Genomic DNA, 25119 nt, shown 5'->3' on the forward strand with positions numbered 1-25119 from the left:
TTAACCAATTAATACCTAAGATGACATCATATGAGCCTAGAGGCGCTACATTCAAGTTGACCTCAGTTCGAAAACTAGAAAGTTCCAACTTGCTGCAAGATAAGCATTGCTCTACCCTGCGTTCAGCCCTATTACCATACTCTACAATCCATGGTTCTGCCATAAAACTAGCCCTAACAGGTATCTTGGTTAATATTTTAGGATCTACAAAACATTTAGTAGCACCAGTATCTATTAAGATAGAAATAAGGTAACTGAAAAGTGTATTAGTCATCTGAATGGGAGTGGCCTGATAATCTGCCTATCAGTGATCCATTGCTGCATGGATACAGTGTTGCTAAGGAAAGTCTTTCTTATCAATTTGTTGTGAACACTTAGAAGCATAATGGTTTCCTCCACATATGTAGCAGCCTCCCCTAGGCATTCTTCTATTTTTACCTCCTCGGTTGTTTCTATTCCTGCCACCAACATTTCTAAAATTTTAATTGTTGTTCCAATTTTCTTTATTCCTGTCAAAATTCTCGTGTCCTTTGTCTTTCATGTTCCTAATTTGTTGTTTCTTTTCCTTTCCTTTTGCTCCATCATCTCGATACCCTTTGTTATCCTGACATGTCCTGCTATCCTGAAACTTCCTCTTATAGTTTTGGTTGAAGGATTTATAGGATGAAGCATCCTTCAACCTCTGCTCTTGCTTAAGGGCTTTACACAATGCAAAGTCCATGGTTTTAGGCTCCTGCATCTCAACCTCACTATAAATTTTAGGTCGCAAGCCCATTACAAACTTCTGCATTCTAAAGAGTTCATCGTGCTGATACTGTGGAACATATTTCACCAAATGGCAAAATCGCTCATGATATTGAGTAACATTCATGTTCCCTTGTACTAACTTATAGAAGTCTGTTGCTTTCTTGTCATAATAAAGCTGAGGTAACCATCATTTGCGAAACAACTGCAAGAATTCCTCCCAAGTTACCTCTCCATGTTGGAATTTTTTTTTAGCCATAACATTCTCCCACCAGTTGACTGCTTCACCCATTAGCTGATAGGTGGCCCATACTGCTCTAGATTTCCCAATGTAGTTTCGCACTAGAAAGTACTTCTCCATGCTAGTAATCCAAGCCTTTGCATCTTCTCCAGAAGCTCTTCCATGGAACGTGGGTGGAGTTACCTTCTTAAGATCTTTGTTCAAATCAGCAACTATCTGAATCCTATCATAATTAAGGAGAGAACTTTGACGGTCAGCTTACGCTTTCTGCTCTATTTCATACCTCCTAAGAGCTTCAGCCATCTTCTCATCTTCGCGTTTCTTCCTTAGCTCCTCTTCCTGCTTACTTAAGGCTTCAGAGTGTTGATCCTCCTCATGCTTCCTGGCCTCTTCTTCGGCTTGTCTACCTCGAGCCCCTTGCTCTAGGTTGTCCATCCACTGACTTTGTTGTTGTAACAAAGCCCCCTGTTGGTTTAATAGTGCCATAATTTGATCCAACCTCTCGTTAGGTTCTTCAACCCGTGCACTACTGCTCGACCCAACTTTTCGTTTAGATCTTGTGGCCATGGTAATATCTCAAAACACCTGTCAAAACATAGGCACAATTAGCATAGTAGCCTAAAGGGCTTAGATTTAAACCATTCTCTGATACCATATGTAAAGAAACAGTTTAGACTAAATATGCCACATCATCATCTTCAACCAAAAAGTGCGAAAAAGAAATTAATAACATGAAAAAGGTAAAAGGTCAAACTATTCGTTACAAAGATAATAATAATCATTAATTTGATCATCATAAATTTTGTTACATTTATTCATATCAAGTCATATATCAATATAGTTCTGCTGATCCAGCTTACAACATTTAAACAGATACAAGTAATTACAACTTGCTGATCTACATACATAGTTACAAGTTTCTCTTTAAAATGAGCATCAACTTAACAGCTGAACATAAATGAGTTACAATGTTGATAATAAGTACATCTCAAATGATGAGCTAGGCAATCAAACTGAGATGACTTTCCAATGAGTTCTCCAGTGGTTCCAGTCTCCAAAAGCTGTAGGACGTCTCCCACTTGCTTCCCGAGACGAAAGTGTGGCCCAGGTGCTTTAACCTCGCCAACCACGGAGTGAAGTACTCCCTCGGGACTCTTCCTGACACGAAGAGTTCCTTGACCCTGGCACGATAAGCCTAGCTTCTCGGAACAAGATGGATTAGATGTATCTGGTGCGACCGTGTAACATTTCTACATTGCATCCATGTGCCTAGTAGTCTAAACACGGAATGTAGCTGGGAAATAAATAACTACATATCTACACATATGTAGTAAAAGAATACCAAATAGGAATAACCATGTGTCACATATGCAATATTTGGAAGAATAAAATGGCTTGGCCAAGCACTTTCAACCCAGATTTACCTTTAGAAGAAACAAAAATAGAATGCAACCATTCTACAATACTAGCAGATAGGGAAACTAAACATGAAGATATCCACCTATTTGTCCCATAAATCACTACATTACACCCGACATGAGGGGATATACTTGTTAATGCTACCATCAAGTTTACATATAAATTCAAAATTATCGCTCAATATTAGCCATTCACAATACTACTAGAAAACTCTATACACTTCAGACTTTTGTGGTTACATGGTTTAGTCAATTTAAAAGTACTGATTCATTCAAAATACTACGTTATACTGATTATTCATCTATTCAATATGTAAGAGTTGAAAACAACATTTCCAAGTGCATTGTTTAAGGAATTAGGAATTAGTAGGCTCATGCTATTAGTAAGTTGGTTGATGTTTTACATAAAATTACAGTTACTCATAGACCAAGGATAGTCTAAACTGTAATGGTGGGAGTAATGTTCAAAGGTTATAAAGATTCCAACTTTATCACTTACCCTAAATGTGGTAATGATCTGAGAAAAAAAAACAAGTTTCAAACACGCATTCACTGTTGTAAGATTAATCCTCTAGCTTTCAATTTGTGTTGTACCTTAGTAATGCAACCGAATAAAAGGAAGTTCAGCATATTAAAATAAAACATAACCTAGCTATGTGGATATTGAGGAGACCCTACAGAGTTGCTGACATCATGACTTCTTGATTTATGGATTAATACCTCTGGTTTATCCTATTAAGTAACGTTTAGAGGGGTACTAACATTTTCTAGTCAATAACAATGTACTCATAGCAAAATGTAAAATGCGTCTACTCCTAACATTCCAGTTCCAGTATAATGTTTTTGGAAGGTACAACAAACATCAGGGGTCAATCCATTCTTAACAAAAACTTCCATAATTAAGGAAAGATTTGATCTAAATGTATCACATAGTGTAGTTGGTTATCACATCAATCTAACACATTGAAGGTTTCTAGTTCAGTCTGGGTGGCGCCATCATACCATTGGTCTGATCTAATGTATAAAAGAAAAACACACAGAAAAAGAACAAGAAGCAGTATAAATTTTTAAGGTATTTTGGTTCTTTTCTCATATTCGCTGCCATGTTATGACTCAAATGGTTGCTCTAAAACCCCAATTTATTTTTTAATTTACTGGTACAATTTAAGAGATTTTTAATACCTCCTTTCTTTTTAATCAGTAAAATATGACACTAAAGATTGCATTTTTTTAGAAGATCATCAAGAATGCAAAAACAAAGTTTATATTTATGTATTTTCAAACATAAAGCAGTTCATTTCGTATGAATACACCTGCAATTGTATGTCGTAGGCAAGGAAAGACGTAAGGAAGAACCTAAACAGTTTTATGCTTGTCTGAAACGTTGCTCTTACAGTTTGGTTCTTGACTATTGCCCTGAATCCGTGGCCTCCAATCTGCCACTTTCAACCTCCTTCTTCGTCCCTTGCATTTTTGCTTCGTGCTGCCCCCTCTCTTTTCGCAAAAGAAACCTATATTAACACATTCCATTCACCATTCGATGGTAACTGACCTAACTGCCCCTTTAGCACTCATGCGAAAAAGGTAAAATATATCCTCTCTTTTTTTTTTTTAACAAAATGTCTTTTTATGAGAACATCTCAACATTTTTATTTTAACAATTGGTTTCACAAGAAAGCATATATAGTCACTTTTGTTATAAAAAATGGTAGTAAAGAATGCTCCTAAAAAGAGTCTTAATGCTATCCACAATATGTTCAATTAACATTAGATCAAACTTTTTTGTCATTAGATTTATATTTACCTATTTCAAAATCTCTTATTTAAATAAAATGTTATTTCCACATTCATTCTAATATCTAAAAATTAACATAGTAATGCATAGTAACAATATTCTAACATCATATAAATCCTAAGTGAAGTGTGTGGTCGCATGGTCATCCGACACATCCCCTTCTAGGAGGCTAACCTTCTCTACCTCGACCACACTTTCGTCGTAACAATCTTGCATCCACTCAAACACTCACAACCATAACAAGGAGTCAGTATCGATCATTATTAACAACTTGTTTGCATCATCTTTTAAGAATAACATTAACTGAATCAGAACTATGAACATCACATCATGATTACATCAAATAACATCATCATTGAATGTAATATTTCATACGTATCCATCATCATAATTCATTTCAATTAGAAATTTAAAACATTAACTTTCATTTAACTTTTAATTAAGTCTTAATTTTGACCAACTCGACATAGCCACATAAGCAAGAAAAAAAAAGGTTCTAGGGTGAGACGTGACAAATTCCAAAGGGGAAACCTATCTGCTAACAAGTTGAAAATAAAGTCAGTGTGTTAAATTTTATCACCAGGGATAGAAAATAAAAATTTATCTTCATTTTCCGCCTGATAGAATTCATTCAAAGAAGCACTAAAATACTACATCAGTTCATACACATTCCAAATAAGAAAATGAACATGAAATTGGGAGTTATAAATCAAGAATGAGGCAAGTAATGAACATTTTTAGTCTGGATAAAATTCTCTTTCTATAGGAAGAGCACTAAATTCCATTACCGATATAGTAATAATAAACAACTAGTAAGCTATTCCATGGGATTAATAGTAACAATCACATTTTGGCATACATAGTTTTAATGACATGAATCATAATGGTCAAAAAATACAGAGTTTAATTCTCAATTTGACCTCAATTTTCAGAAATGTACAAAGAACAAGAAAATTACCATAAACTTACCTGCCCACAGGGTGAGAAAATTTCTAGCACATTATAGTCTTCACAGAGGAACTATTTCAAGAGATAAAATGAGCGCACGTATAGTCTTCACAGAGGAACTGGTCTTCCAATGGTGTTGTGTATACACAGGACACAAATCACCCACTGTGATGAATAAGTTTGGAGAGTCCAATTCAAAATCTGTAAAAATGTGCGATGTTCATGGTGGGCAGTGGGCACAGATGCAACATACCAAAAAACCCACACCAATTGAGAAAACTTCATTGAAGCTCTGAAGAGTGCTTGAACGTGGAGTTGGCATGTCAAGAAAAATAAAAATATTTGAAAGGAGAATCCACAATATACCAGCAAATGTGCACTTTTTGATTTGTGAGAGAGGAGAATCCACAATATAGAGCGATTCATGGCCAAATACTCCAGCGTGCGGCCTTTAATTCTCATCTAAACGCAAGTCATGGTCTCAATTAATATCCAACCCAAGCGCCTATGAAACTCTAAATATGCAATTTGAACTGTGGTGAAAAACTATCTTATTGACGAAATGAATTGATTATGACGATCTGCAACGCGCAAGATATCTCTTCTGTAGATCATCGGATGCGTTGGTATTTCATGTCGCTCTCTGTCACTTTATTGGCATGTTCCTCTCAATCAATTTCCCAGCTTTTCACCTGGAGCCCTCCCTGTCATTAATCACCAACTCTTTATCTGAGGAGTTGTAAAATATAATACACTTTTTAATATTTGATCAAATCCCCGAGATTAGACAAAAATATATTAATCTGAAATCATTTCAGTCGAGAGTTTTTCGATGTGAGTCGATTTCTGGCTGGAGCTAACTCTAAAGGGAAAGTCTATCGGCAGACGTAAAAAATGGATCGTAAATGATAGGAAAGATTTAGTTCAAATCATTCTAGGGGCATTAGAATTCGAATTGAACATGATAACAGTTTTAACATAAATGATGAAAGATTTAGTAAACTAAATCTTTATTCAAATCATTCCATGATGATAGATTGTGGTAAAAAAGAAATATACTTTTAATCATTCAACATAATTAAGATTGTATAGTCTGAAACCATTTACCGATAATGATTTTTCAGCATGAATCAAATTCTAGTTGCAAGCAACCTCATAGGAAAAGCCTATCAGCTAATAATACTATAAAATATTAATTTTTTGATTTTTAAAATATTTGTAAAGTGTATGTTGATGGATAAAAGTAGAAGAAAACAATACTTATATCAATTTATTAAATTTATTAAAATAAAAATATCTAAGTTATAAAGGGATTCATTTTTTTAATTGGTAAGTGGTTGAAGTTAAGATTAATTATCATTATGTATTGCGATTAATTGTTATTAATTATTAAGTTCATGTAGATTCAATTCCTTGACCTCCGTAATAAAAAGCTCACAATTTACCATTGTATTGTAGGTTCTTACCTAGTTATTAAGATATTATTTTAAACAAAACAAAACTAACAATCGCATCTTAGGGTGCAATGGATACGCTGAAGACATATTTAAAGTCAAATAAAGATTTTTTTTTAGCATATATTTATGGAACTAATAAGAGTAGAAAAAGAGACAAATGGGAAAAATAAGATGGACGAGATTCGCTGCCTTATTCGCAGTTCGTCACTTTCATGGAAGCCGCAGAGCATTTGCAGCCCCATTTCGAAGATCTGATCCGTAAGATCTCGGAAGAAGATGGCTGCGCCCCTCTCTGCATCATCAGCGACATGTTCCTCGGCTGGACCCAAGACGTCGCCGACACGTTAGGGATACCCAGAATCTTCTTCCTCACCTGCGGCGTCTATGGCACCTTGCTTTACTACTCTATGTGGAATCATCTGCCCCACACAAAGACCCACTCGGAAGAGTTCGCCCTCCCAGATCTGCCTCACGTTTCGCTGCACCGATCTCAGCTTCCCACTAATATAAAAATGGCGACAGGAACGGATCCCTGGAGCTTGTTTCAGGCTCGCCAGTTACCCCGCAATATGCGCAGCTGGGGATTTATATGCAACTCCTTCCAACAGCTCGAGAACGGATATTTGGAACATCTCAGAATATCCACCGGCAGGCCTGTCTGGGCGGTTGGCCCTCTCCTTCCTCAAGAGTTTCTCTCTTCCACTCAATCCCATGTTATGTCTGATGAGTTATTGCAAGGTAAGGATGCAACCACCGATGCGGTTTCCTGCTTGCGGTGGCTCAATTCTCAGAAAGTTCGTAGTGTGATCTACGTTTCCTTCGGCTCGCAGAACACGATCTCTGCGTCGAATATGAAAGAGTTGGCACTTGGTTTGGAATCAAGCGGGCAGCCCTTCATCTGGGTAGTCCGGCCTGGTGCAGGGCACCCTGACAAAGTCATGGAAAAACATTAAGTCCTAAAGTCTAGAAAGTTATTTAAATAAGTTTTAAAATTTAAATATTTAAAAAGTAATGGTCAAATAAGGATTAGTTGTTTTGTTAGAGGATCCAACTACTTTGGATCGGTTAAGGGAGTTATTTTAAGTATATGTAAGTCTCAAAAGACATGAAGGTATAGTGGTGAAGTTGGAATTTTAGATTGTACAAGCTGTGTCCATATTGGAATTAATAATAGTTGCTTTCTTACAAATTTGAAGTCTTTTGATGCTGTATTGACCTATTGATTTGGAGATAGATGTGTAATGATTTTTTTAAATTCCATTAGATCTAGTTCCAAGTGATTTTTAATAATAATTCAATCATTAAGATTGACTGTTCTGTAGAAATCTCTAATTTTTGTTTTAGTGCCAGTCATGGATTCATGAGATCCATCCCCTTTTGTACATATTGTTTCTTGGGGATGGATCCACACTTGTAATATAATTTCCTAACATTGATTATGAAGGAATGAACCCCATTTGCAGGAGAATAAGAGAGGTTGGTCATGTTGGAGGGTAGAGAAGTGACTGGACAGTCACAGGAGAAAGGAATACTTGTCTCAGTAAATTGCAGTTTAGTACAGGGGTCATTTCTCCAAAGTTAACTGTTGGATCTTGCCAAATTTTGGATATGTTGGAGAGAGACAAATTGTACCAAATATCAACGGTTTGATTGAGCAAATAAAGTCTGGTTCAAAAGTTATGAATGACTATTGTCGGGTCTATCTAAGGGGCAATGACATGGCAGTTTGTGATGAATTTTCTCATGAATGTGTTAAGGGAGTTTTGTGAAAGGATTAGATGTTGTACGGGGATTTTTAGAGAATCCTAATTTGTGATAAGGAATAGTGGGTCCATTGATATTGACCCTAGTGGATAGGTCTTTGGAAGAAGTTGAAGCAATAGTATTCTGAGGACAGTCACAATACATATGATCAAATATGCATTGTTGCATGAGAGGAAGATTTCCAACAGTATAGACATTAGTATGTGGAGTCTAGTGGAGTCTAAAGTGTTCGGAGTTGACCTTTGATAGGTCTATAGAGCGGAGTGGGTCCAAGAGTGATTAGTAATTGGAGAAGGGGAAAGTTTCTATCAAACAAAGAAGGAAAGAAGTTATTAAACTATGAAGGAATCATAACATTCCACTAGCCTCTGCATCAGATTGGTATCAGAGCACAGAAGATTCTTTGGGAGAAGAGCAGAAGGCAAACTAAGGTTTTGAAGACTTAGAATCCCTTGTTGAACCTTGAAGTTGAATTATCCTTTAAGAGTATTCCAAGGTGGTGATTCAAAGTTGGATGGATCTTAGTTTGTAGAGGAAGTCGGATTGAAGGGTAAAATAAGTTGAAGCCATCATGACTACAGATTTTGAGACTCATGGATACTCACAATTCAGAACACAATGCAGATGTATGGGTAAGGTTTGCAAAATGGTCATTTCCAATGGCTCATTTTTCAATTTTGTTTCAATTGAGATGGTTGAGAAGTTGAACCTACAACAACTAGTGCATAGAAGACCTTACATGGTACAAGGATTGCATGATAGACACCAAGTTGAGGTTAGAAGGAAAGTATATGTTCCTTTCAGCATTGGAACCTATGAGGATTCTGTTTTATGTGATGTTATTCCATTGGTAGGATGCCATTTGATCCTTGGGAGGTCATGGAAAGCAGAGAAGCATACATTATATGATGGGGCATTGAATAGTCACACCTTCAAGCATGGTGGAAGTCAAGTTATACTGAGATCTTTGGAAGAAGAAGCAGCATCATGGAGGATGCCAACAAATTTTTTGTTTGAAAGAGTGGGGTTCCTAGGACAAAGGGAACAAGAAGAAGACAAGGTGGACAACAAGATAGCAATTGATTTGGTACATCAGGCCTATGATAAGGCACAAGGAGTTGTAGATCCAATAAAGATCCTGGAGGAGAGAGTAGTGGATGAGCAAGGTTCATGTGAAGAGCCAAGAAAGCAAGCAGAGAAGCCTATGAAGGTGAACCAAGAGCAATCAGGGTATGAAGATGATAGGACAGTGAAAATGGTGATAGGTGAGCCACAAATAGGAGAGGCTCAAAAAGATGAAAAGATAGGGATAGAGGTGAAGATTGTAGAAGATGCCAGGGTAATGAGTGAATGTATGGGTGGAGATATCCAAGTTGGGATAGTCATGTGTCCCTTATATGCTGCTGTTAAAAATAGAGAAGATAGGGCTATTAAACAAGCCATAGATGACATGTTTGAGTACCAAGAAGGATGGCATAGGGAAGATGAATTGAAGAAGGTCTCAAGGATGACAGGGACCTTAAGGGATGAAGAGTTTAGACTCTTGGAAACAGAGATGGTGAAGAATGCCACAAGTTGGCACATGAAGATGACAAGAAAGATTGTTTGGCCCATTAAGAGGCTGACTGAGAAGAGGAAGTTGCTAAGGGAACCTACTGAGATAAAGGTTCTAGAGGATGATTGTGAGGTAAAACATTGTGTTGAAGATGGTGGAGTAGCAAGTCTATAAGGACTTGATAAAAAGACAGATTTTTGGGATGAGTTGGATGCCATAGTTGAAGAATGGAAAATGAAGGGTGGTGTAGTGGAAGAGTGCCGAGGATAGGGGCATGAGGATGGTCATGGAGAGACCTTGGAATCATATTTCTCTACAAGGAAAAAAATCTCACAAGGAGTGCGTGAGGAGGAGGATGAAGTAGTGAATCTAATAGAGGGAGCAATTTGCCAAACATATGTTTTGGTGCATAAGAAAACCTTGTTTATTTTTGTTTCTAACACTATTGTGACAGGATTGTCGGAGTTTGATAGTGTTCACCATGCAAGTTCTGCTTTTGCACACATCTATGGGAATATAAACATGAAGACTAACAAATTTAATGCTTGGCATGAGCACATAATGTTTGATTTCAAGGGCATGGAACACATGAACATGGGATACTCTTTTGTTGTAGGTCCTCAAAAAGAAGTGGACAGAGATTGGAGGAAATGGAAGAAACTCCCAATCCAAGGGACTTGGATTGATTTGATCCTTGGGAGTATGGTGCAGGGCACCCTGACAAAGTCATGGAAAAACTTTGAAGTCCTAAAGTCTAGAAAGTTATTTAAATAAGTTTTAAAATTTAAATATTTGAAAAGTAATGGTCAAATAAGGATTAGTTGCTTTGTTAGAGGATCCAACTACTTTGGATCGGTTAAGGGAGTTATTTTAAGTATATGTAAGCCTCAAAAGGCATGAGGGTACAGGCATGAGGGTACAGGGTGCCATTGACTGCAAAGTTTTCCTCAGAGTTTCTTCTGGATGGATTCGAAGAGCGAATGGGGGCCAAGAATCAGGGACTGGTTATTAAGAAATGGGCGCCCCAGCGTGTGATTTTGTCCCATCCTTCGACGGGAGGATTTTTGAGTCACTGTGGGTGGAATTCGACATTGGAGAGTCTGAGCCAGGGAGTTCCCATGATTGGATGGCCCATCGCAGCCGAGCAATACTTCAATTCGAAGCTTCTAGAGGAGGTCGGCGTGTGTGTGGAGATGTGCAGAGGAAGTGAGGGAGAATTGGGTAAGGAGAAGGTGGAGAGGACAGTGAAGATGTTGATGTCGGAAGAGAGAGGCGGGCGACTGAGAGAAAGAGCAGCGGCCATGAGAGATGCTGCCAGAAGAGCAGCAATGGAATCGACAAAGGCTCGTCCATGCTAGGTGGAAGAAAATATACCATTGATATATATCAAATTATGATCAAATGTATGCTTAAAATATGTAGTTTAATACTAGTTTTTTTGCAATGGTCACATTTCAAAAGGAACTCAAAAATTGTGATGTTGGGTGTGTCTTGAGGATTTTGGCTTTAAATAGGTAAAATGCATTTGATAGTTTAAAATATTTAATTTTTCAATAACGCGGGTTTAAAATATTTAATATTTAAAATTAAATTTGATAGTTTAATTTTTTCATAGTTGAATAAGGAACTTTGAAATACATAGGCTAAGCTTAGGACTATATTTGAAATATTCAATAATTGAAAACCATAATAGTACGTTCTAAGCCATAAGAGAGAATGTCCACTTGGAAATCTAAGATCAAATTTAAGTTATAAGGTTGAGGGGTGGATCAAAAATTTGAACTAAAACCTCAAGTTTTATGTGCCATGTCCCTCTTGGAACAAACTTTATCAAAAATGATGAGAATTAGATAATTGGTAGGGGTAAAACTCTAAAAGGGAATAGGATATTATTGTCTAAGGTATTTAATTCCAAGCATGTTATAGGACTTATGATCAAATATGTAGATAGATTGAATAGATGATGAGATTGGGATCAAGGAACTAAAACATAAGGTTCGAAGTTCATGTTGGAATGTAGGGCCCACTAAGAAAGAGTGTTGAATGTTCAAGTGTTTGTTTGTAAAAGGGAAAGTAAAAAGAAAAAAAATGATATTTGTAAAATAATACTCTAGGCTATGTTTGGAGCCTAGGATCTAATTGGGATGTGAGAAAAATACCTCAAGAAAGGGGAAGTTAGAGTATGGATGGAAAAATAGACTTTAGGCCTTACATTCCATGAGTAAACTAAAGACATATTTTAATCTTGTCATTCATGTTGAGTTTTGTTTGTAAAATCCCTTTATAGTTTGTAGAATCGAAAAAAAATTGGGTATTTCAAATAGAGCCCAAGGTTCACACATAAAGAACCAACATCCCTTCTTGCATTCCTCCTTCCAAGACTTTTTGTCATTTGAAATGAGATAGTTTAATATAAACATAGTGGATGAAACCTCTCAATTGGAGTTTCTTTTCTTGTTAAATTTCTCAATGGCAAAGTAAGAAAATACTCCTCTCTTGTTGATCCTCTATCCTTCTTGAAAATGTAGATTAATTTCTCTAGGTTAATGATTCAAATTTTAAATCAAGTCTCTTCTTATTTTCCTACCCCCCAAAACTATAATTCTTTACTTGAAGACTACTATAGATTTTTAAGGGACAAATACAAAATAATGTGTAACATAACTCTTTCTTATTTAATTACATATGAATGAAATCCTTGCACTAAAATAATCCAAGGCATAAAAAGATGAAATCCTAAATTTTGACAATTTATATGAATTCTATTCAAATTTATTAAAAGTATAATATGTATTTATTAAATAATAAACACTACTAGTAGCTTAAGCCTATATTATTTATCTAGTCTTTGTACTAAATTAATATACTTCTAGTTAGATATCTAGATCATTTTTTCAATTATCTTTACTACCTCCTTTATTGTGATACATATGAAATAGTTTTGTATTGTATTATACTGTCATGTTCTAAAATTTTATATAGATAGATAGATAGATAGATAGATAGATAGATAGATATATAAGCTCAAAATTTCTACACTTATTTGAACATTGTTTTTTTTCCTATCTAACCAATTTGTAGAAGAACCTCAAATTATTTTAACCTCCAATAGCTTATTAGGAGAAAGGTAGGTGTAGTACTAGTTCTTTTGTAGAGGGTTATTGATAGATATTAGATGTATATATCAATTATTAATAATAAACAATCACAAATTATAGGGAAAGAAGACCGTAGACAGAAGAATTGTGTTAGATGGATGTTCTTTGTATGATATAATATGGGTAAGAAAGTATGATCTTAAATGTTGATTTATTTAAAGTCTCATAATAATTAAGAATTATTCTTAATTTGAATGTTTATCATGTTTTATTTCAAATTAGTGATAAGTGGTAAATATTTTATATCGTATTGTCAATAATATAATATAATTTTTTCTTGTAACTCCTTGTGATCTAAGAAATGAACCTTAAAACATTACTTCAAATATAAATTTTTATTTAAACATTAGTTAAAGTCAATAGAATCGAGATGCCATAGAAGAGCTCCCCTACAACAAATAAATCCTCCAAATCAATAGCAAACATCTTTTTCCACTTATGACCTTTGATTCCCATCTTTAGAAAATGCATACAAATCCCAAAGGATTTTCACCTCGACTTCTTTCTTTGCACTTGTAGGCATGGGAAACGCTTTGGTCGACACTAAAAATACATTTTTTAAAAGAATTTTTTTTAGTTTTTTTATTGTTAAAATGAGGCCTTCCATGACTTATCATGCTTATAGTAAAAACTAAAGAAAAATAAAAATACTAGGGATTCCAATCTATAATGCAATGCCACTTCCACAAATTAATTTAATCCAATGATCTTTCAATTATTAGACGACTTGTGTAAAATATCAATTTTTTTGAATCTTGGGATGCATTTTCCAATGTGGACATTTCAGTTATGGGTACACATATATTTGGACCATTTCAAAATTTTATTTAAAAAAATACATAAAAATCTATAAAAATAGAAACAAAACGATTGAAAATTAAATTAAATTTGTGAACAATTATAGATGCCTAACTAAAACACTTAACAACATATAATATATATATATATATATATATATATATATATATATATATATATATATATATAAAACAAAGAAAAATCAAAAATAGATATTCTTTTTGAGTTGGTCTAATTGAAAGCATATTCACAATGAATCAACCAATCTAGATTTCAAACAACTTTCTGCATAAATTTCTCAATCTCTTTCTAACTCATGCTAATTTGCAATAGTTTTTATGATTTCACCAAAATTATTGGTGTGATTATTTTCTAGGTTTACAAAACAAGACATGACTATAATTTGTGAGACAAGGTTGTCTCAAAGGAACTCTAATTTAGATGAAAAAGAATCTTGACCAAATATCTTAAAAAAGAGTATAGAAGAAAAATTATAACCCAAAACTTGGGTAAGTGCAAGAAGTTGGGTCTCACTTTTGGACAAAAAGTGGAAGTGTTTTTCCTATTTTAAAATTTCTCGTGAATTGATGTCAAAACTTGAGACATTTAAACATTGAATATTAAAAAAAATTAGAAATAAAAATTATATTGCTTGGAATCTACTTTTTGAATATGTAGCCTATTTATATACCCATATGGTAGTTTTTTTTGGTATGGATCTTTAAAAACCACTTTTTCAAAATGCCTATTTCAGGACCATACCACACTTGCGTACATACAATATAATTTGACACAAATAAATATTTTTTTTGTAAATCCTTTCAATGGAAGTTACCTAACACACCAAAGGTTGATGATAATAATTTTCCTTAGTTTTTAATTGAATAATTTTTTTGTTATTAATTTTTAATTGTCTATAAATGTAAATTTTAAAACCTCTTGTATATGGACACCATAATTTGATCAAAATTTCACTTCTTTCAAAAAAAAAAATTTGCATGTAGGTAGACATAAAATAAAAAAGTTATTAAAGTTTTAGTGAACCTCGCTAGTTTACATTTAGGTATAATCTTTGATTAAAAAATAATGCAAAAATAGTAAATAAAATTAGAACACTATAAAATTTATATTTATGAAATCAGGAAAGTGAGAACTCTAATAAGTTTTTGTGTTGTAAAAAGAATTTGATCGGGAAGACCCTCTAAAAGTTATGGCAAAGCGTGAATTTGTCAGTTCAATGCCTTAGCCAAAACTTGAGAGGTCAAGTCATAGGCTTGGTCTCACCAAGCCTATACCGAACCAAAATCTGAGGCACGAGAAAAAAAATCTCGTCCCATGTTGTAAGAAACAGGCACCCATTATTTGAAATTCAAAAACTAGGTGTCCGTTTTGAAAAAAGTTAAATTGGTAAAAAAATTGAATATTTAAAAAACGGGCACCTAATTTTCGAAAAACATGTACCCATTTTTTATTTTTTTTAAATGGATGCCCATTTTTAAAAAATTAATTTTATTTTATTTTTTTAAAAATGTACCTACTTTTTGAAAATAAAAAATGGGCACCAAATTTTTAAAAAAATGGGTGCCCATTTTTTGAATTTTAGATTGGGCACCCAAGCCTAATACGGGTGCCTGTTCTTTGAAAAATGGGTGCCCATTTCTGAAAGATCATGATCTCAATCTGTGGACTTCCGTAGAATTGAGACCCAACTTCTTGCTTCTACCTACTTATACAATTGCAAAAATATAATGAATAATAATAAAATGGTTAGGTTTCTAATGGATGATAATTAGAAATCACTCATTAATAAAAAATGGGGGACTTGATAATGGAGAAAACCATAACACAGGTAGTGAAAAAACAATTGTACCATTAGTGGATGCGCATAAGGGTTTTCTCTATCGAGTACAAGCAAATCTATATCCATGTCAAGAGGAATAGACATCTTAAGGGATTTAGTTATGTGTAACTCTGAGGATAGTTACAAGACTTGCATTTGGATAAGGACTTTGAAGTTTGTATCTAATCTACTATTCGAGTCCTTAGAAATTTGATATTATTCTATATTTTATGAGTTAGATTACTTGGCATAGAGTGAGAGTTTCATTGGGAAAACTCGAGTTTCTTGCAAGAATTTTCTAGTACCGAATGTAAAAATATTTCTCCTCTTTGACATTTATATGCTACTCTTAAATTTCTAGTGATTCTACTTGTGTTGACAAGATCTCAGATCCAGGGAATAATAAAAAGGGTTGTAGCCCACAAAACTTCCCGTTGAATGTCGTATTGTGGAAACCCTTGCAGTGACATTGTAGATTGGGATCATATGATTAAGGAGTGCATTAAATTAAAAAAAGATAGTTGTCGGTAGAATTGTGTGACCATTGTTGTGCTTATGTTCGTTGGATGTATAAAACTTCAAGTACCAAGGAGTAATAACAACTTTTATTTTTAACTATTTTTTTGTTAACAAATTTAAATTTATTCCTTACTCTTTTTTCCAACAGCCAATAACGAAGTAGCAGAATTACAATTTATAGAAAAATCTATATATTTAGATTAAAAAAAGGTTGAAAATTAATTATTCCTATACATCAAAGTAACAATTGTACGTCATCACCCTCCTTTAGAGGTCAAACAAAGAAGTAACTCAACCTCCACGGGAAATAAATGATAACATATGTTGTATAATTCCTTTTGCAGTTAAAAACTAACCTGGCTTTAAAGTCAAGGCTTAGGTTAGAGAATCATCCCACTTCCTACCGACCTAAATAGACATCAATTTTTTCTTGGTAAGAATATGGACAAAGGCATTGTGTAGAAGTCCAGTAAAAGACGAATTAACTGAGTTTATAAAGTTTTCTGAGAGTGTACGACAGTTACCGTACTTTGCAAGGCAATAAACGAGCATTGCAATGTAAATATTGAGGAGAAATCACTGCCATTTATGTGTTTATTATTTTTCGAAAAAACGAACTTCATGTCACTTACTTATATATCAGACGTTAGACCGTATATCGCTGGAAAGAGATGGATAATTTATTGATAGCGGCAATTCTCGTATTGATTGCAGGCACATCTGTATATTCTGCGGTAATCCCTGCTTTAATATCATTCGGAGATTCTATAGTTGATGCAGGAAATAACAATTATCTCCTCACATTAGCAAAGAGAAACCATCCTCCCTACGGATGAGATTTCCCTAGGAAAAAGCCAACTGGTCAATTTTCCAATGGATTCATAGCGATAGATTACGTCGGTATGGCTATCTGATTCATATTGGGATTTTCCTCTTCTTGTAATTCAATGACTTAAAAGTAATTTCAATTATATTTTCTTCGCCTTAATTTTGTGTTTTCCTTCATAGCATCCATGCTTGGACTGGGCTCTACAACGGTCGCTTATTTGGACCCGGATGCTAAAGGAGTTAACATTGTTAGAGGAGTTTCATTTGCTTCTGGAGGATCTGGTTTATACCATGGCACTGCCAAACTTTATGTCAGTAATTCATGTGTTTCATTACTATGAGAAATCATATTACTTAGAAACTAATTAAACTTAGTCCATCTGTAGAGTGTCTTAAGTCTAGAAGATCAGTTAAAGCTCTACAGACAATACAGAGAGGATTTAGCTGGCGTAGTGGGCGCTGCAAACGCCTCGAGAATTCTATCAGGCGCTATTTATCTGATAAGAATCGAGAGCAATGACTATCTTAACAACTACTACGTGAACGTAATTCTTCAGATTGAATATAATCGCAGGCAGTACAGAGAACATCTGCTCAATCTTTTGTCGAGTTTCTTAGAGGCAATTTCTTCAAACAGAGACTTCTGTCATGTTTTCTAAACTGTAGAATTGTACTCCAATGTCGTTATGAAGTTATCATGTATTTATTGTCATGTGTTGAAATGCAGGAGCTTTGAAAGTTGGGCGTACATAGAGTGGCGGTGGCATCTCTTCCTCCGTTTGGCTGCTTGCCGTCGCAAATAACACTGTACGGTCTCGGAAAGGAGACTTGTGTTGAAAAACTTAACGAAGAGGCGATGATTTTTAATTCGAAAATGCTGAAACTATTGCAGATGTTTAACGGAACAGATGGCATAAAGATTGCCTATTTAGACATTTTCTCCGAGCTCTATGACGCTGCAAGATTCCCAGCGAAGTATGGTGAGATATGTGAACGTCATCTTTACTTAGGACTTCTTTTGTTCTAACTACATATCTTGTCGTGTTCAACTCTGATCGTTCGTGTAAATAGATAGATATAAAATAATGTTCAATTGTTTATATCAATAAATCCATCATTCCATAATCTATCGAATGAAAGAGAGTTGTAAAGAAATATGGATCATGAAATATGATAAGAATCTTCTTAAAATAATTAGTGAGCATTAATATATATTCTCTATTGTTGTTGAAATGCTACAGGGTTTTTAGAAGGGCCTCTGGAAGCGTCGATCTTGTGTAATAAATTGAGTATTGGCACATGTGCAGACGCTTCAAAGTATGTATTTTGGGACAGTTTCCATCCATCAGACAAAATGAACTATCTTATCGCAAAAACACAGCTTCCCAAAGCTCTCCAGCAATTGTTATGACATCTGCTATTATCTACTATGGTTATAATTCATTTCGTACAATATTTATTCATTCAAACACTCCCACAAAGCTGGCGGATTCTGTCTGAAAAATTTCCACATCTATTGATTCTTTGTTTTCAGATGCTTGCTAGAAATGTTTGTGAAACTGTCTAATCAAGTACAAGATTCCTCATCGATCAGGATTGAAAAGTTTATTGATTCTATGTCTTCAATTCATGTTTAATTGCATACGCAGCTCACAAATTTGTAGATGGAACTTATAAAGATGATTTTTTTACTATAGGTCACCAAATTATTTACTGGTGAAGTATTTAATTATACTATTATTAGACATAACTAATGAATAGTATGAGCATAACAATTCAAGACAATTGTGCAACAACAAAAGCCCCCACTTTCTTTGCAATAACCAAAAAAAAATGAACATGATCATTAAATTACTTTTTTTAATCGATGGTAGGGAGAGCTCCCTCAAATCAAATATTGATGTCTTCATCTCAACTGGAGTGCTTTTATCCATCAGCGAACTAAGTGCGATGAAACATTTCCCATGCAGGTTCTACAATTCGCCTATGAAGAACTCAAACAGAATGTTGAGATAAATGTGAGCTCTGTATTTTTAAAACAATTGCGGGTTCTCCTAAAAAATTGGGTTTGTAAGAACATGATCTAAAAATAAATGAAGAATACATTCCTCTATAACCAATAAAAAACAAACAAAAAAATGACAGAATTGTTAAAATCTATTGAAATGCAAATGATTGTAAAAATCACAACCAGGCTAAGAAAACCGCTTCCAAGCCCGATCCCTACAATAGCAAGAACAAAAAGCCCTCAGTTTTTCAGCATCGGCAAAGGATAGTCGTAAAGTCTTTTATTCCCTACAAAAGAGCTCACATTGAATCTTGGCAGAGCTCCCTCAATTCAAATACAACAATTATATAATAATAGAAATGAAAGAGAACAATTTCAGCTCATTACATCTAGAAGAAACAAATATTATCACCTAGCAAAATAATACTTAAAAAAACATCTAACTAGTGATTTGATCACACACTAATTTTACCATACTATTAAAGTCACCACTATACTGTTAAAGCCATCACTATTAAAAACAAACCTACCAATAATAACTACTAACATCTTATGCCTTAAAGCAGAAAGGGAAAAGATCCAAAGATAAACATCATAAGAACTCATAAAACCATCGAAGAGTTTAGCTTTACAAAAGAAACAGGAAAAAATAGTAAGAATGTTTCAAAACCTATATACCAAGAAACTCATTTATCTTTATCAATAGCCTTCCAATTGTTGGTGAGACATTTGATCTCTTTCTTGAAGTAGTCTTATTTTCATTTGAATTATGCTCTTTTCTTCCTTTCTAAGTGTTACTATCCTCCCTTGAATTATCTTTAACGACATCAATGAAGGAGCTCTCCTTGTCCTAGTTATTTTTTCGCAATTTAGAAAGGAGGCTTCTTGATTGGGGTTTTTCTTTTGGGATGAGTTTGATCACGCATGGCTTCCTTGAAAGAAACTAAGGACAAGGGTTTCTCCTTAGCTATAGAGTGAATGATTTTACTTGAAATCTTAGAAATGAGAGTCCTCTTAGAGCTTTGAGGTACGGTTTCACTACTAAGAAGCTCAATTTTCTATAGAGACTCTTATGTACTATATGTGTTTATCGACTCCTAATAGGGTCCATCCTCTAACAAGGAATAAATATATCAATATATCTTTGTGTGCATCATTCCCATTAGGGTTTTCTCTCTGATCAAGGGTTTCCCTAGTTAACCAATCTAGTGTAATTGTGTATATGCATCTTGTTATGGTTGTTGTTTACTTTGATTGAATGGTTAAGATTAATTAAGGTTGGATATTTGATTCACCCCCCCCTAGTTATCTTGGTGGACTACCATTTCTAACAATTCGTATTAGAGCATCAGGTCCTTGATGATAAAGTTTAACAACTTTGGGAGATCCATGACAAACATATTTAGAAAGGTTAGTCTAAAGTTTGATAGAACAAATTATGACAGCTGGAAGGAAAAGATGAAGACACATCTGCTATGTATGGGTCCAAGATATTGGATCTTGTCAAAATCAAAAAAGATAATTATTGTTGAAAGTGCTTTGGAAACTTGTATCAAGGATGAGAGAGAACTTTTCATGTGTGAAATGAGAGATAGATAAGCATTATTGCCTGCACTTCTTGAAATTGAGTACAACCAGGTAAAAGCACTTGATACTTCTTATAAGATTTGGAAAGCTTTGTAAAATAGTTTTGAAGGTGATAAACATTCTAAGAAATTGAGGCTACAAAGCTGGATTTGTACATTTCAAGATGCTAAAATGATGGAAGATGAATCTATAAGAACATATGTAGGCAAAATATCATAAATTACTGCAGGTATCAAATCTCAAGGAGGAACCAAGGAAGATGATGAGGTGATCTGGAAGACATTGAAGAGCTTAATGCCATCATTTAAGTAAGAATTTTAAATGATACAGTTCTTGATCTCTTGTACCAAAGATTTCACAAAGAAAAATTTACTTGGGAGATTAGAAATAGTTGAGAATGAGCTTAGATAGTCCAAAAAACTATCTAGAATAGAGACAACTTTCAGTGCCCTAAACATTCAACCTAGTTTATGAAGACGCAAAAGTGCTAAAGGAGATTTTGCTAGCAGTAGAAGATTTGATGAGGAAAGAAAGATAGAAGGAGTAGCCCTTCTGGTAAGAAGAGAAAAAGATGGTAAGAAAATCTTTAACTGTTGGACTTGTAATGAGTTTGTTCATTATTCATCTAAGTGTTCTAAAATAGAGAAAAAGTATAAAGGAAAGTTCAAACCTAGAAGAGATAGAGATTTTTTGTGTGCCAATGAAGAAGATGATTCTAATTAAAAAGTAGTAAGTGCTAGTGATGATGAAATATGATTTGTAGCTATTAAAGAAGAAAGTCCAGAGAAAATGGCCTTGGTATCACAAGCTGAAAAGAAATCTGATTGGATAATTAGTAGTGGTTTTTCACATCATATGACTGGTGATATGAACAAGTTTGTTGACTTCAAAAGTTTTGATGGAGGCATTGTCAGAGTTGGAAATAATTCAGCTTGCCATGTTAAAGGTATTGGATCTATAACTCTTGAAGGTAAGACTAACACTAAGAATGTATATTTTGTTGATGGTTTGAAACACAATCTTTTGAGTGTTGGACAACTAGTAGATAAAGGTTATTAGCTATAGTTTATAGAGAAGACATGTATGATCAGAGACAAAGATGGAAAGGTAATTAAAACAAGAACCAAATCTAGAGGTAATGTATTTCAGGTGAATCCCACTGAAATGACATGTTTGGTTACAAAGGTAGATGACAGTTGGTTATGGCACAAGAGATTTTGTTATATAAACGATGACAACATTGTGAAAACTAGTAGTATGTTTGCAACTAGAGATTTGCCTAAGATTGTAAAACCTACTAACACAATTTGCAAGGAGTGTGTATTGGAAAAACATACTAGAACTTCTTTTCCTAGCAAGAAGTTTACTACTAAAACAAATTTGGAGATTGTGTATATAGATCTTAGTGGTCATACGAGGACTAAAGGATTCCATGGTGAAAGGTACTTCATGATTATTGCTGATGAATTTTTTAGAATGATGTGGGTTGCATTTCTTAAAGAAAAATTTGAGACATTTGATAAGTTCAAGATATTCAAGAATAGAGTTGAGAATGAATTAGCTATGAAGATTAAATATTTAAGATCAAATAGAGGAGGATATTTTACTTCAAATGTGTTTAATATCTTTTTTGAAGCTAATGGAATCAAGAAGTAGTTTTGACCTCCTAGAATCCCTGAACAAAATGGCATTGTACAAAGAAAAATTAGGTCAGTAATAGAAGCAACAAGAGCTATGTTAGCTGAGAATGATGTATCCAATATTTTTTGGAGTGAAGCTGTGAATACAATAGTATACACTATGAATAGAGTATAATTTAGGAAAGACACAAACAAGACCCCTTATGAACTGTGGTTTGGTCACTCACCTATAGTTAAGTATTTCAAAAATTTTGGCAACAAATGTTATATCAAAAGAGATGATGATGTTGGTGAATTTGATGCTAGAAATGATGACGGTATGTTTCTTGGCTATTCATTCAAAAGTAGAGCTTATAGATGTTATAATATGAGAACTAAGACTATTGTTGAAAGTGCAAATGTAAGAGTTGATGAGAAATTTAGGATATAAGAAAGAGTAGTTGACTACAATTCTAATAATGAGAATGTTGTTATTACTAAACCAAGGAATGATGAAGTATTCTTTGAAACTAACAATAAATTTATAGAATAAAGGAGAGCTAAGGTAGGAACAAAGTTTAGAACCTAGAACAGAGCTAAGATCTGAGATAACAACTCGTACTTCTAGTAAGAATATGACAAAGAAGAATGTATATGAGGCATGCAAATATGACTATTGGAAGCAAGCTATGAAAGAAGCATTGGATCATATAGTGAGGCATGGGAATTGGTCCCCAGATTAGTAGACAAGAATGTGATAGAAACAAAATGGGTATTCAAGAATAAGATGAATGAACAAGGTGAAGTTGTAAGGAACAACGCAAGATTGATATGTAAAGGTTACTCGTAGCAAGAATGAATAGACTATGATGAAACCTATGTTCTTGTGTCAAGAATAGAAGTAGTGAGGTTATTCTTAGCCTATGCAGCACATAAGAAATTCAAAGAGTATAAGATGGATGTCAAGTTAAAATTTCTTAATGGAGAACTTGAAGAAGAGGTATACATAGAACAACATGAAGTTCTTCCTTTAATAGATGACAATGACATGGTATACAGATTAAAGAAAGTATTGTATGGCTTAAACAAGCACCCAGAACTTGGTATGCAAGCTTGGACAAGCATTTGACAAAACTTGGATTTGGCAAAGGTATGGCAAAAAATAATCTATACTAGAAAGAAATAGATAATGGATTGATGATTTAGGTAATATTTGTTGATGATATCATATTTGGAGGAGATGATAATGAGAGTGATAAGTTTACAAAAGAAATGAAGAAGGAATTTGAAATGAGTATAATAGGAGAGACTAAATACTTCCTAGGATTATAGATTGTGTAGGATAAAGAAGGAATCTTTATTTCTTAGACTAAGTATTTGAAAGATCTATTGAAGAGGTTTGGTTTGGAAACATGTAAACCAGTTGGAACACCTATGGTAACTAGACATAAGTTATCTACAAAAGATGAGATACCTAATGTTGAGTAGAAGAAGTACAGATCTATGATTAGACGATTGTAATATCTGACTCACGAAAGGCCGAATATAGAAATTACAACTAGAATTTTTGCAAGATTTTAACTTGATCCCAGAGAAGCACATTATTTAGATATCTGAAGGGAACATCAAAGTTTTGATTTTGGTATGAAAAATCTAATGATTTCACTTTATATGCTTATATTGATGTTGATTGGGCAGGAAATATGGATGATAGAAAGAGCACTAGTGGTGGAGCTTTCTTTCTTGGAGGAAGATTGGTTTCTTGATTAAGAAAGAGGTAGGACTCTACCTCATAGAATACATCAGAGATAGAATATGTTGCAGCAACAAACAATTGTAATCAAGTTGTTTGGATGAAGCAAATGTTGAAGGATATAAGGATAGAGTTCAGTGAACCTATTGTCATACATTGTGATAACACAAGCATAGTGAATATATCTAAGAATCCAGTGTTGCATTCTAAAACTAAGTACATTTCTATCAAATATCACATGTTGAGAGAGAAAGTTATAGAAAAGGAAGTCAGATTGGAGTATGTAAGCACCAAAGAGCATATTGTAGATATTTCCACCAAGCCTCTTCCCAAAGAGAATTTTGAGTATTTGTGGGGTATGCTAGAAGTTATGCCCCTACCTACATAAGAGTAGATGATGCAAGAGTGCATCAGTCTAGTGATCTAGAGCACTATTGTTTTTTTGGACTGAATATTGATGATTCCTATATGGGGGGGTATCTGTGATGGATAGAGTCATCTAGGACTCTTGATAGATATTGTTTTGAATAGTGACTTTGGACACTTGAATAAGTCAGAGATAGTTGTTGCAAAGATAGAGGGTTGTTGAAACCTTTGACATTGATGTTAATGGGTGAGAATGACTAATGAAGAGAATTTGAAAAGAAAGAATAATAGTCTTTAATGTTGATATTCTTGGAACTAGATGTTTTTCATCTATGTTGCCATTAATGCCAAAGGGGGAATCATTGGAAACGTGAATTATAATGATAATTCTATGGGGAAGTATTATAAAAGCATGATTAGATCACTATCATGATGATATGTTACATTTATGATTGTATTTGTCATTGATGTTGAAACGTAGTAGTTTTTTGTGGTATCTAACAGAAGAACAATGATAAAGATCAAGTAGGTACTAATAGATTGGTGAGCATTTTCACTAAGTGAGGTTTTAGATAGATACTACTAAGTGTCTAGTATATTAATCTAGTCTCAAAATTATAAGATATTAATTTTTAAGAAGTTATGCAAGTTTCGGTGAAGACTATTTTGGGATAGAGGTTATAGAAGTATGCTCTGGTAAACATGTTATATCTCTTAGTAG

At 34.1% G+C, this 25119-nt stretch overlaps 2 pseudogenes; both read left to right on the forward strand.

Moving 5' to 3' along the window:
- The first annotated feature begins 5719 nt into the window (after nucleotides 1-5719).
- On the forward strand, nucleotides 5720-15627 carry LOC149577891 (UDP-glycosyltransferase 92A1-like; annotated as a pseudogene).
- Nucleotides 15628-16908: 1281 nt separating this feature from the next.
- LOC149577892 (GDSL esterase/lipase At5g03810-like) lies at nucleotides 16909-18476 on the forward strand (annotated as a pseudogene).
- Nucleotides 18477-25119: the final 6643 nt, after the last annotated feature.

This window comes from Cupressus sempervirens, chromosome 1 (genome assembly GCF_028749045.1).
Source record: "Cupressus sempervirens isolate cs-2001-9-10 chromosome 1, ASM2874904v1, whole genome shotgun sequence".
Lineage (NCBI taxonomy): Eukaryota > Viridiplantae > Streptophyta > Pinopsida > Cupressales > Cupressaceae > Cupressus > Cupressus sempervirens.